The following is an 11,547-nucleotide window of genomic DNA, read 5'->3' as shown; positions in this document are numbered from 1 at the left end:
GGTGAAGGGGGGAAATGTGCGTATAACTTAAATAAACTTGCTTTAATTGATAAATCTGACTTCATGAAATGCTAATATTCTTTTAAAATTAGGTTTTGACGTGATCTATGGTTCCTTTAAAAATCATCTATCGACAACTTTTTTTTTTATTATTTAATAGCTTTAATATAAACAATCGTTCCAAAGAAAAAAAGAGGAAAAGGTTATCTCTTCTACGTTTGTTATTAAAACAACGATATATTTAATTGAAGAAACAAACCTTCAAGCATAGAATAACTCAGTCATTAACTACACGCATCTTACATACACCGCGGGGTTTGTTTTTGTTTACAATTACGTAGTGTGAACCAGGGCATGTACACAAAGTAAACATTTTCGTCCTAAATATAACACTGAATGTTATGTTTTTGATCATATTGGATTTTTCGAATAATTCAGTCTTTCCGGGGATGTATATACTTGTTTATACGTCCCTGGTCTTACATTTGATTTGTTTTAAATTCAAAACTCTAGAGCATTGAGTCAGGCATCAATTTTAAAATCTGCAATTTAATATACAGTTCGTTTCTCAATCATGTCTAATTGAATGTGTGTTTAATATCGGAGATTCATCGCTGCTGGACTAGCGATCTGTGATTTCACACTACTTTAACTGAACACACAAGCTTTACTCAAATTCTTCGTTTATGAAAAAGAAAATGGATACATTTTACAAACATAACGAATTATTTCTGAACATGTTTTGAAATCAATAGTTTATAATCATGATTAAACCAAATCTAAACATGCGTATAGAATATTCAGAAACCCATGACCGACCAGTCTCATTTCAAATGATTTGTTGTTTTATTGTTTAAAACCAATGACTTTGATTAAACATTGATTCAGAATTCCTGGTCCAAATTATGTAACTTCGGTACGTGCCCCTGGCGTGAAATTCATACGCGACTTCTGTGCGCACTGTGTACATAATATACCTACATGTATTTATGCAGATAGATATTAAAGTTTAATAAAATATTCAAGATTTGAGATCAATTTATTTGATTTGTATGTATAAATAATTCAAACTCGATGAATTATTCTCTTCAGTCTGAATATTATGCTATCATAATTTTGTTGTATGATAAAATATTGGTAACAGCTATAACCCTTTATTGTATGTCCTGAGCCATAAATTTCATAAATTTAAATAGTAATTTTTTCTTCATTATTAGGACTGAAAAGTTAAATGCTGAAATAATTTAATCCCACATACACGCGCGCCTCAAAAGACTGATTCGTGGAATGAGATCATACACGCATGTACTTGAGTAGTATAAATTTATTAAACACCTAACGATAAAAATTTATAGTACACCTTTATAGCTTCATTTCAATGATATATATTAAACTCTCAAACTATTGCATAATTACATACGAGAAGTCAGAATCGCCAGCGTAGCCAAACTACTTATATCGTTACAGTACTTATCTTCCTGTCACAGTTGATTATTTTCTTTCTAAAAACTTAACTTGTATTCGTCTTTTGTAAAATCACTGGATAAGTATTTCAAATAATTTTTCCTGGGGTGATGTTACGTATAACATATCAAGAGGGAAAGAAGGCGAAAGTGAGATCCCACACACGGTTCCTGTATCAAATGTCATTTAATTTTCTACGTTATATTTACAATATCAATCACAATTTCTCTTGTCTTAATTATCACAAACTGTGAAACACGAAATCCATGCATGCACAGTGCTACATGCATATGAGCACCTGTCAATCAACACCACTCGATTTTGTGAACATAGTCTGGTATCGCGGAATCATTTCCCACGTTATAGAAAAAAAAGTATATTTAAACACTGTTGGGACTGGGAGACTGGAGCTGCTGTGAATTTACCGCACCGATGTATCTGCAGACTATTCAGGACCTGTTCTTATATTAAATAATGATATATCAGGTAACAGAGTATGTTTGAAAATTCTGTATTTGAAAGTACCATCCATTACAGAGAATGTAAAGAGTTTTGGTTATTGATCTTGACAAATGACAGTCATACCTTCCTAGTTACAGCATGGGTGGAAGGTGGAAGGACAGGAAGTTTCGGTTTCTACCATCCAGTATTTTTGCCAACATATGCTTGACAGTATACTATACAGATCGTTAATTTACGGTCATGCCCTTTCAATCTACCTTATGTCTACCTCTTTTGTTCTTACTTATTGAGGATTTTCTGTTTGGTTTCCTGCCTCCAACTATATTGCTTTCTACGGACTTGAGTCGTGACTTTTATAATGATAGTACGCTGATAAAAATGTCTTTGCGCGTTCATTTCGTTGTTGAAAATGAATACACTTGCCGGTCAATGGAATGTTTGGATTTAGATTTTTTAAAAATAAGAATTGAGATAGGACTTTAAATTGATATATCATTTTATACATGAAAAAAAAAACTATTAAGATTTACATATTAAAGAATTAATTAATCATATTTTCCTGTTGAAACATGAAAATTTGAACACAGATGCTGAATTGCATACATGTATTACTTCAATTTATAGTAATTCAAAAAACCTGCTTCGTGGGCTTCGAGATTTAAGGCCAGTGCTGTTCAACCCAAAGATGTCGACATCTTTAAAGACCTGTATAGGACGTAAAACATTATACGATAGATCATATAATCATTGGGATGAACTCAATGAAAGAAAAAAGCAGCCTAGGATTATTAAGATACTTTGTCACTTGAACTATGGTTTGAGATATTATTAATTATTAAGATTATTAATGACCATAACATGAATATTCTTGATGTAAGGTCATTTGCACCATTTCTAAAGGTCTAAAAATTAAAAACTGATTAGAGTCTTAATATATCTTACTAATGGCAATTTTTTTTAAATTAATACTGATAAAAAGTTTCCATATGATCAAAGAATATGTCCTGGCCTTGACCCATTGTCACATTGTCAAGTTCACTTTTTAGAAAATACAAACCCTGTCCTGGCCATATCAAGTAATGAAGAAACATTTAGATTTCATACTTACAACAGATTTTCATGTTAACTGAGGCTGCATTAGGACCTGACCCAAGGATATATGGTCAAGTTCAAGGTTTTTGTGTCACACAGCTCTGACGGAAGACCTCTCGTTGCTTTGCAACGAGCTTTGCTCTAGTTAGATAATATCATCCCGGATAAGCATATGATAATGTTTCTAAGTACAATACACGAAATAAATATCATTTTATTGTTCCAAAATGCAAAAAACATAATTATTAAACTTACAAATTCGCCACCATACTTTTCATTTGGTAAACGATATACCAACATAAACCACAGCGAGCTGAGATTCGACTGTTTCTACATATAAATGCAATCTTACCAATAGTCTTTTTGTCCATGTTGAAAATACGGACATGTTCGCTAGTAAAAACTACATTAATGTAAGAAATTTGTTTATGTTTAATTGGAGCATTGCTTTTTACATACTAATATAAGACATTTGTTTAGATTCAAGTACACGTAGTTATAAAACCTTACCCTTTTCCACGTACATTACTTGCAAGATCCGAATTTCCGTAATTCAATTTGTATGACACATTGTAATACTTAAGAAGAGGGACTATGGCAAGGTTTTAGAACTTATTCCCAACCCCTTTGATTCGCTCAATAAAATAAGATCAATATAAAGTAATTCTTCATATCAAATTCATTTTACAGAAATTTATGTTTGTGGTTTTTTTTTTATATAAAGGAAATATATATAGCTAGTACAACGTATAGGAAGTAAGGCTTGTAGACACTTCCTTCCTTATTCATATAAAATTCATTTTACAGTAATACATGTATAAAACAAGAGGCCCATGGGCCATATCGCTCACCTGAGTCACCTTGGTCCATATCAGAAGATTTTCCATATCTATTTGCATGTAAAACCGTAGTCCCTATTATGGCCCAAACCTTCCCCTGGAGGCCATGGTTTTTGCAAACTTGAATCTACACTATGTCAGAAAGCTTTCATGTAAATGTGAACTTCTTTGGCCCAATGGTTCTTGAGAAGATTTTTAAAGATTTCCCCTATATATTTGTATGTAAAACTTTGATCCCCTATTGTGGCCCCATCCTACCCCAGGGGGCCATGATCTTAACAATTTATAATCTGCACTATATCAGGAAGCTTTCATATAAACCTCAGCTTTTCTGGCTCAGTGGTTCTTGGGAAGAAGATTTTAAAAGATTTTCCCTATAAATTTGTATGTAAAACTTTGATGCCCCCCTTGAGGCCCCATCCAATCCCCGGGGTCCATGATTTTAACAAACTTGAATCTGCACTATATCAAAAAAAAAAAAAAAAACAAACAAAAAAACACGAAAAAAACAAACAAACAAAAAAAAACTTTGACCCCCTATTGTGGCCCCATCCAATCCCCGGGGGCCATGATTTTAACAATTTAGAATCTTTACTATATCAGGAAGCTTTCATATAAATCTCAGCTTTTCTGGCTCAGTGGTTCTTGGGGAAAAGATTTTTAAAGATTTTTCCTATATATTTGTATGTAAAACTTTGACCCCCTATTGTGGCCCCATCCGACCCCCGGGGGCCGTGATTTTAACAATTTAGAATCTGCATTATATCAGGAAGCTTTCATATAAATCTCAGCTTTTCTGGTTCAGTGGTTCTTGAGAAGAAGTTTTTAAAGATTTTCCCGATATATTTGTATGTAAAACTTGGATCCCATATTGTGGCCCCATCCCACCCCCGGGGGCCATGATTTTAACAATTTAGAATCTGCATTATATAAGAAAGGTTTCATATAAATTTCAGCTTTTCTGGCTCAGTGGTTCTTGAGAAGAAGATTTTTAAAGATTTTTCCTATATATTTGTATGTAAAACTTTGATCCCCTAATGTGGCCCCATCTGACCCCCGGGGGCTATGATTTTAACAATTTAGAATCTGCATTATATAAGGAAGCTTTCATATAAATTTCATCTTTTCTGGCCCAGTGGTTCTTGAGAAGAAGATTTTTTAATGACCCTACCCTATTTTTACCTTTTCTTGATTATCTCCCCTTGGAAGGTGGCCTGGCCCTTTTTTTAACAATTTAGAATTCCCTTTACCTAAGGATGTTTTGTGCCAACTTTGGTTGAAATTGGCCCAGTGGTTGTTGAGATGAAGTTGAAAATGTGAAAAGTTTACAGACGGACGAACGGACGCCGGAATACGGGTGATCAGAAAAGCTCACTTGAGCCTTCAGCTCAGGTGAGCTAAAAAGAAGAAATTTATATGTTAGTGCAATGTATAGGAAGTAAAGATTGTAGGCGCTTCCTACAAGAAAACCATGCACACGATGATACATGTCCAAAATCATACATTCATGTGTCTGTTTTGAGTGTTTTAAATAATTAAATACTGGTGTTGTTACTGAAATATATAATATAGAGTTCGTTGAATTCATTTGTTGGTGACAAAATGACAGCTATAATGCCTCTTTAAATATGAAAATACATTACAATTTTCCCCTCTCTATCAGTGTATCCAATGGTTAGTTGTAAGATTATAGTGCAAAATACACGATGAAATAATTTTTTTTTTTTTTTTTTACAATTGCAATATCTGTAATTTTGTCACCAAAAATTGAATTTAATGAAAATTGCTCTATATCATATCAACATAACACAAGTTTTTAACCTAGCTCAAAACAGGCACATGAATATGTGATTTTGGTGATTAAATAATCATTGTCTTGCAAGACAATAATTCTTCCTTATATGAAAGATGAAGATAACGAACAGTGATCAAATTCATAACTCCTTTATACATTTCTGTACACTAAAAGCTGTTATCTAACATAGTTTTATGAGCTTTCTTTTGTTTTTGTACAAAATAAATGTTTTTATTAGTCATTTATTATACATGTATATTCCTATACCATTGAGAGATTTTGAGAGAGAGGAAAACAAAGGTTGCCATCACTTTCACAACTAATGCCCTTTTAAAATACCTACTAAAAATAAGTTCATCATCAAGATCATAAATACAAGATTTTCCGAATCAATTTTGTTGAAGGGAAAATCAGTGGTGTTTAGGAATTTGAAGGGAATTTCCGCAAGTTTGATGTCACTAAAAAGCCACCGCTATAGCAAAGACACGGAAAAGCCCCGTAAACGCGGCTGTGTTTTCGTTGCAGTTTTTGAAATTTTATAACTGCATGCAGTGAATAAAACCCAGTATGTTAATATTTAATTGTAGGACATACAGCCTCGTGAATTTATCTTAAAACTCCTTGGAAAACGGATTTCGAAAAGGATACGTGAAAATAGTCAGCAACGGATTTAATAATTCTACCGGTTTTGAGACAATCTCAGATGTTAGATCCGCTCGCATGCCTATATATACTTGCTAGTGAACTAGCTACGTGCGCAGATCATTTGAAGGATCTTACTTTAATTAGATTGGTTTTGAAAATGAAGACAAGAAGTTAACAAATGTACGTGTACGTAAAATATCTGCATACACGATTACATTTGTAATGAAATACTTCGGCTGTTTTAAAAAAGGAATCAAATCTTGTAGAATTACACTTTTAGAAAAGAAAACTAATGACATTTAAATATTTAATTATATGACAAACATGTATTCAAATATACATGTACATCTTAGTTTCTTAAAATCGTGATTGTCATATCATGCCGATACACACACGAATTTATCTCTCTCTCTCTCTCTCTCTCTCTCTCTCTCTCTCTCTCTCTCTGTGTGTGTGTGTGTGTGCATAGTGGTCATATCTTATATATATGTTCGTATACATGTACCTGGCTTTAAAAAAATAATATAACGGTCAATTTAGCCTGTTAGCTGCAAAACTGTACATAGCTCTCTAAAAAAAAAAAAAAAAAATACTGGGACATGCATATCTGTCCCAATGTTTTTCAGAGAGCTACAGTTCAGCAGCTAACAGCTATGGGCCTATGCATTTTTTTTTCATTTTCAAAACATATTTTTGTCTGTAAATGTTTGCAAAAAATACGTTCATATATATTTCTAGTTTTTAAAATCGGATATGAAATTATTATTCCGTCGGGCCTTTTATTTTCATAATGTATTCTACATGATAGAAATAGTGGTTACATATTTTTTTATAAACTTATGGTGATCGCAATGACTCACTCGAAGTTGTACAATATTTAATGTCTTCTGCATTAGATTCTATTTTGATGCTCAGAGTACAGCAAATGAGTCCTAATACTTCAAAAAATTCTCGGGGGCGACGCCCGAATTCCCAAAGCAGGAGGGGCAACCCCCCACCCCTCGGCGCTTTGTGTCTCGGTGAAACCTTCATCAATCGGGCCTACACATTGAAATAGTCCTAGCTACGCCCTGATTATTTATTGATGTAGTCCCACTTTTTCACCCCCCCCTCCCTCCCTCGATGCATTTCACGGAAAACAGCGATAAAAATACAACTGAAAATGGAGCACTTCTCTGCAAAACAACGTGTGTGGCGGTGATCGCTGTCGCTGGTGATCAGGGTCGCTCTCAGGGGACAGGGTTCGAATCCCGGTCTGATCCGTTACATCTTCTCCCTTCCTGTTACATTTGGCGACACAGACCAGCTCAGCCCTTGGAACTGACCGGTGAAAATGTCTGCCAGGGGATAAAGATCTTGGGTTTATTTGTCTTCAAGGTGTGAAGACATTTATAAAAGAGGGAGGAGCGGTCAGACAGGTTTGTGCTTGATTGCTAAGATACTTAGATAGCTCGACTTATTGGTAGGCGGAGCACCTGACCAGATAATTATTCTTTCATGTACTTCTTAAGTTATGCTAAATCTATATAATAACACTGCGAAGTCTATGAAACAAGCGCCTGTGCTACAAACAGATTTATGCGACAACTTCGAATCCTAGGCTCCCCTACCGCATAGGCGCATAGGCCTAGATCAAAAAGCAAATTTTTTTTTTCAATTTCCGGTAGGCATGCGCACAGCATTTTCGTACCTGTCGAGTTGAAGTGGTTCTTCCGTTGTGGTTATTAACGATACTTTTACACTTCTTAGATATTTTATGTCAATTTTATTTGGATGTTTTGAAAAGGAAAAGCTTTAATATCCGTTTCACAGTTGAAACCGAGAATCACTGCATTAGGCCTAACCTTCATTTTTTTGTCATGGTGTGAGGATTAGGAAAATAGGGCATCTGACATAATGCCTTCCATTTGACATGTGTTTTTGAAGTTGTTGTGGATAAGACTCGTCTGTTTCTTGGAGTGTAGTCCATAAATAAAGGTAGGTGAATCCTGAACGGGTTTGAATTGTGACACATGACTCATAACGCACATTATCTCGATACAACAAGGTAAACATTCATGAATGAAAATGGCTGCCGCATCTGATAGAAGAATTTCAGTGGGTGGTTTATCAATGTGTATGGTGTATTACAATTGATGTATGGTTTTCAAAAAGTATTTTGAATAAAATTTAACATACTATAATGTTTTCTGTGAATGCACGTAAACATATGAAGTGAATTGTGAAAATAATCGAGAGTTTGTGTATTTGAACCCTGTGAAGCGTGACGACTGTGGCATGTTTTCATAAACTGGATTTGTATATACTAAAATCCGGCCAGTTCATGTACGGTACATTTACAAACTATAATTGGATGGGACACACAATTCTGTATTATGTTTTTCCTCAGTTTGCGTAGATATTTCCAAGTCTAAGACAGGTGTATACAGTGTACATGGTATAGGTATTGTCACACAGAAGGAAATTTTGAATGTATTGGATTCTGGATTTTGAAATAAGGTAGAGCATGTAGAAATGAAATTGTGAAAATATCTAAGAGCTTAATGAGAAGTGTCAATGTTTTTAAATGTGTAGCACGTTTGACTCGCATGAGCCATAGACATGGCAGACTGAAGTACATACCAGTAGTAAGCTAAGTGACTATCATCTTTCATAGTTGTAATGGTGTCGTCATTGCATAACTGTTCTCTTTTTTCACTATATATAGGGATATGACTGAACATCAAGAGATGTACATATGTGTTTTGTTGTTATCACATGAATATGGACCTTAAACAGGTTGGGAACACTTCCCCTATAGCGAGATATTCTCGCTAAAACGCGAGAGAGTAAACATGACCATAAACAGGTTTTGGCGTCTTTATTGAAAATAATGGCAAATCCCGTGCAACACTGAATAAGTGTGACACACACTCAACATGATGTGAATTGAAAGTTTCTATGAAATACGCCAGTTTCGAGATACTAACACTTCTGTATAGGAGGTGCATTTAGTGGAACTTTGAATGCTTAAGTGGGACAGAGCGGATATGCAGCCAACGAGGAAGACAATGAAATGTATTAAAAGCGGCTTCTCTTTAAATATGTAAATGTGGGAAATACTAAATACTATCGAAAGAAATGTTTTACCAAAGAGGAAACATACAAACAATGTCATATTTGCAAGAAATATCTTGGATATGGTACTTATGACCAGCGAAATAACGTGATAGGATAAGAATTCTATGTATTTAATTACTCCCTAAATACTTATCACTTACTTAGTTTGTGTATCAGTCGAATTCGGGTTATCAAACAGCGTATGAGAAACTTACTGAGTACATTCACTTACGCTGTGATGAATATCTGTCCCACTCCCGCGAGTAAACAAATTCTTTCGCGCCTTACTATGTACGAGAGTTCTCCAAAGGGAAATAACTCGGACGTATCTCGAAACCGGCGTATTGACAATATAGTAAAGAAATTGCATATCAAAGTTGCTGCATAAGAAGGAAGCAGTCTGAAATACACATCGTGAGTGTTTTTGTTTGATTAATATAAAAATTTGCAAAAGTATCAGACAATATAGCACTTTTTCTTCTTTTCACGTGAAACACAAAGAGATATACTCTATGGGTGTTTTTCTCAGTTGTACGGAATATATTTAATTTCGCTAGAGAGGGATGATCGCGTTTTAGCGAGAATATCTCGCTATAGGGGAAGTGTTCCCAACCTGTTAAAATAAAGTTATAGCTCTTCAAGAGCACCTGGTTAGTAATGTAGGGGTGCCCTAATCCAACCATAATGGGTTTTTTTTTGCATTCTCTTTTCATACTTGTGCATATAGCCAACTCTGTTTGTTAGTCCAGTGGGGGGTGAACTAGTCCATTTTCTATGCTGGGGCAAGTATGATAGTAGAAGAATTTGCAAACCATAGCTACTGGCTTTGTTAAATCAGTGAGTGTGAGCACCTGACTGGTAATGCAAGGGTCATGGTCAACTTTTTTTGGTCATAAAAACAAAATTTTTGTGAAGATGTTTTACAGATTGCACTGGCTCAGTGGTTAGGGTTCACTTTGTGACAAGGGGGTCAGGGGTTCAAGCCCCACTTGTGCCCTGGCTGAGTCAAACCAAAGGAATAAGAATAAGTATTGACTGCTCCTTGTCATGCTCTCTGCATTTAGAAATGAAAGTCGCACGTCTTTTGTATATGAGGTCTTAAAAATGAAGGTCCCATTTCGCAGTGCTCAGGGGTTGGCACATTAAAGAACTCTGATTGTTATGGTCCTGATCACCATACATAGGTCTAAATACTTCACATACAGCTTACATAGGTCTAAATACTTCACATACAGCTTGTTAGATATCAATAAGAGTGAAAAATTCTGAAAGGGATGTTAAAAACAAATCTATTATAGAAGCTTTAAATAAAGGGGCATGGGCATGGTTTTGGTAAAAAAAAATTACTTGGATATATTAATTACAGGGCCTTCAATCTACCTGAATTGGGTCCGATATTCGACCCCATTCCCAATCCAAGAAAGTGCCCTTTTTTCCCAATTTATAAGTAAAAAATTCCCAACTCGACCAACCCTCGAACTCAAAAAAAAAACCAAACAAATAAAACAAAACAAACAAACCAAAACTCAAAACGCTGTATCGTGTTTATCTTTTCGGCGTATTGTGTTTATCTTCTCGGCATCTAAATGACTGAGATGCGTTTTATTTGAAGCGTTTGAGCGGTCCTGATGATACAGCAAATTGTACTAGGAGCTAATATAAAACATTACGCTGAGTTTTGACTGAAAAATAGGTATTGGCCTGAATATGTTCTAAACCATTGATTTAACTTTTAAGAATTTAGGTATTACATTATGTACATGCTACAGCGTGTTTTGTGTTCTCGCAAAGAAAACGTGACCAGTACGAAATCGCGTACGAACTGATGAAAAAAAATGTCGCTCAATGCAATGCGAAGTATTACAGGAAAAAAAATGATCAGCAATCAAAATCGAAATGCATGATGTGAGGGAAAATTCTATGCATTCTGTAAGTTTCCCAATTTTGTTCAAAGTGACACTAATTTTCCCAATCTCAAGGGTCCCGGTCCCTGTACCAAAATATGCTGTGACAGCCCTGAATTAGTAATATGGTGATATTAAAGATAAACATCACATATTTTAGAAAGAGGTTAAACCTCCAATAGGTGATTCTGTCATTTTATTTGCTTAGATTTACACTTAACCCCTTTATCTGTCAATGTACATATAT

Source organism: Ostrea edulis, chromosome 5, assembly GCF_947568905.1.
Source record: "Ostrea edulis chromosome 5, xbOstEdul1.1, whole genome shotgun sequence".
In the NCBI taxonomy this organism is placed as follows: Eukaryota; Metazoa; Mollusca; class Bivalvia; order Ostreida; family Ostreidae; genus Ostrea; species Ostrea edulis.
The sequence above is the reverse complement of the archived record's forward strand: the minus strand, read 5'-3'. Positions refer to the sequence as shown.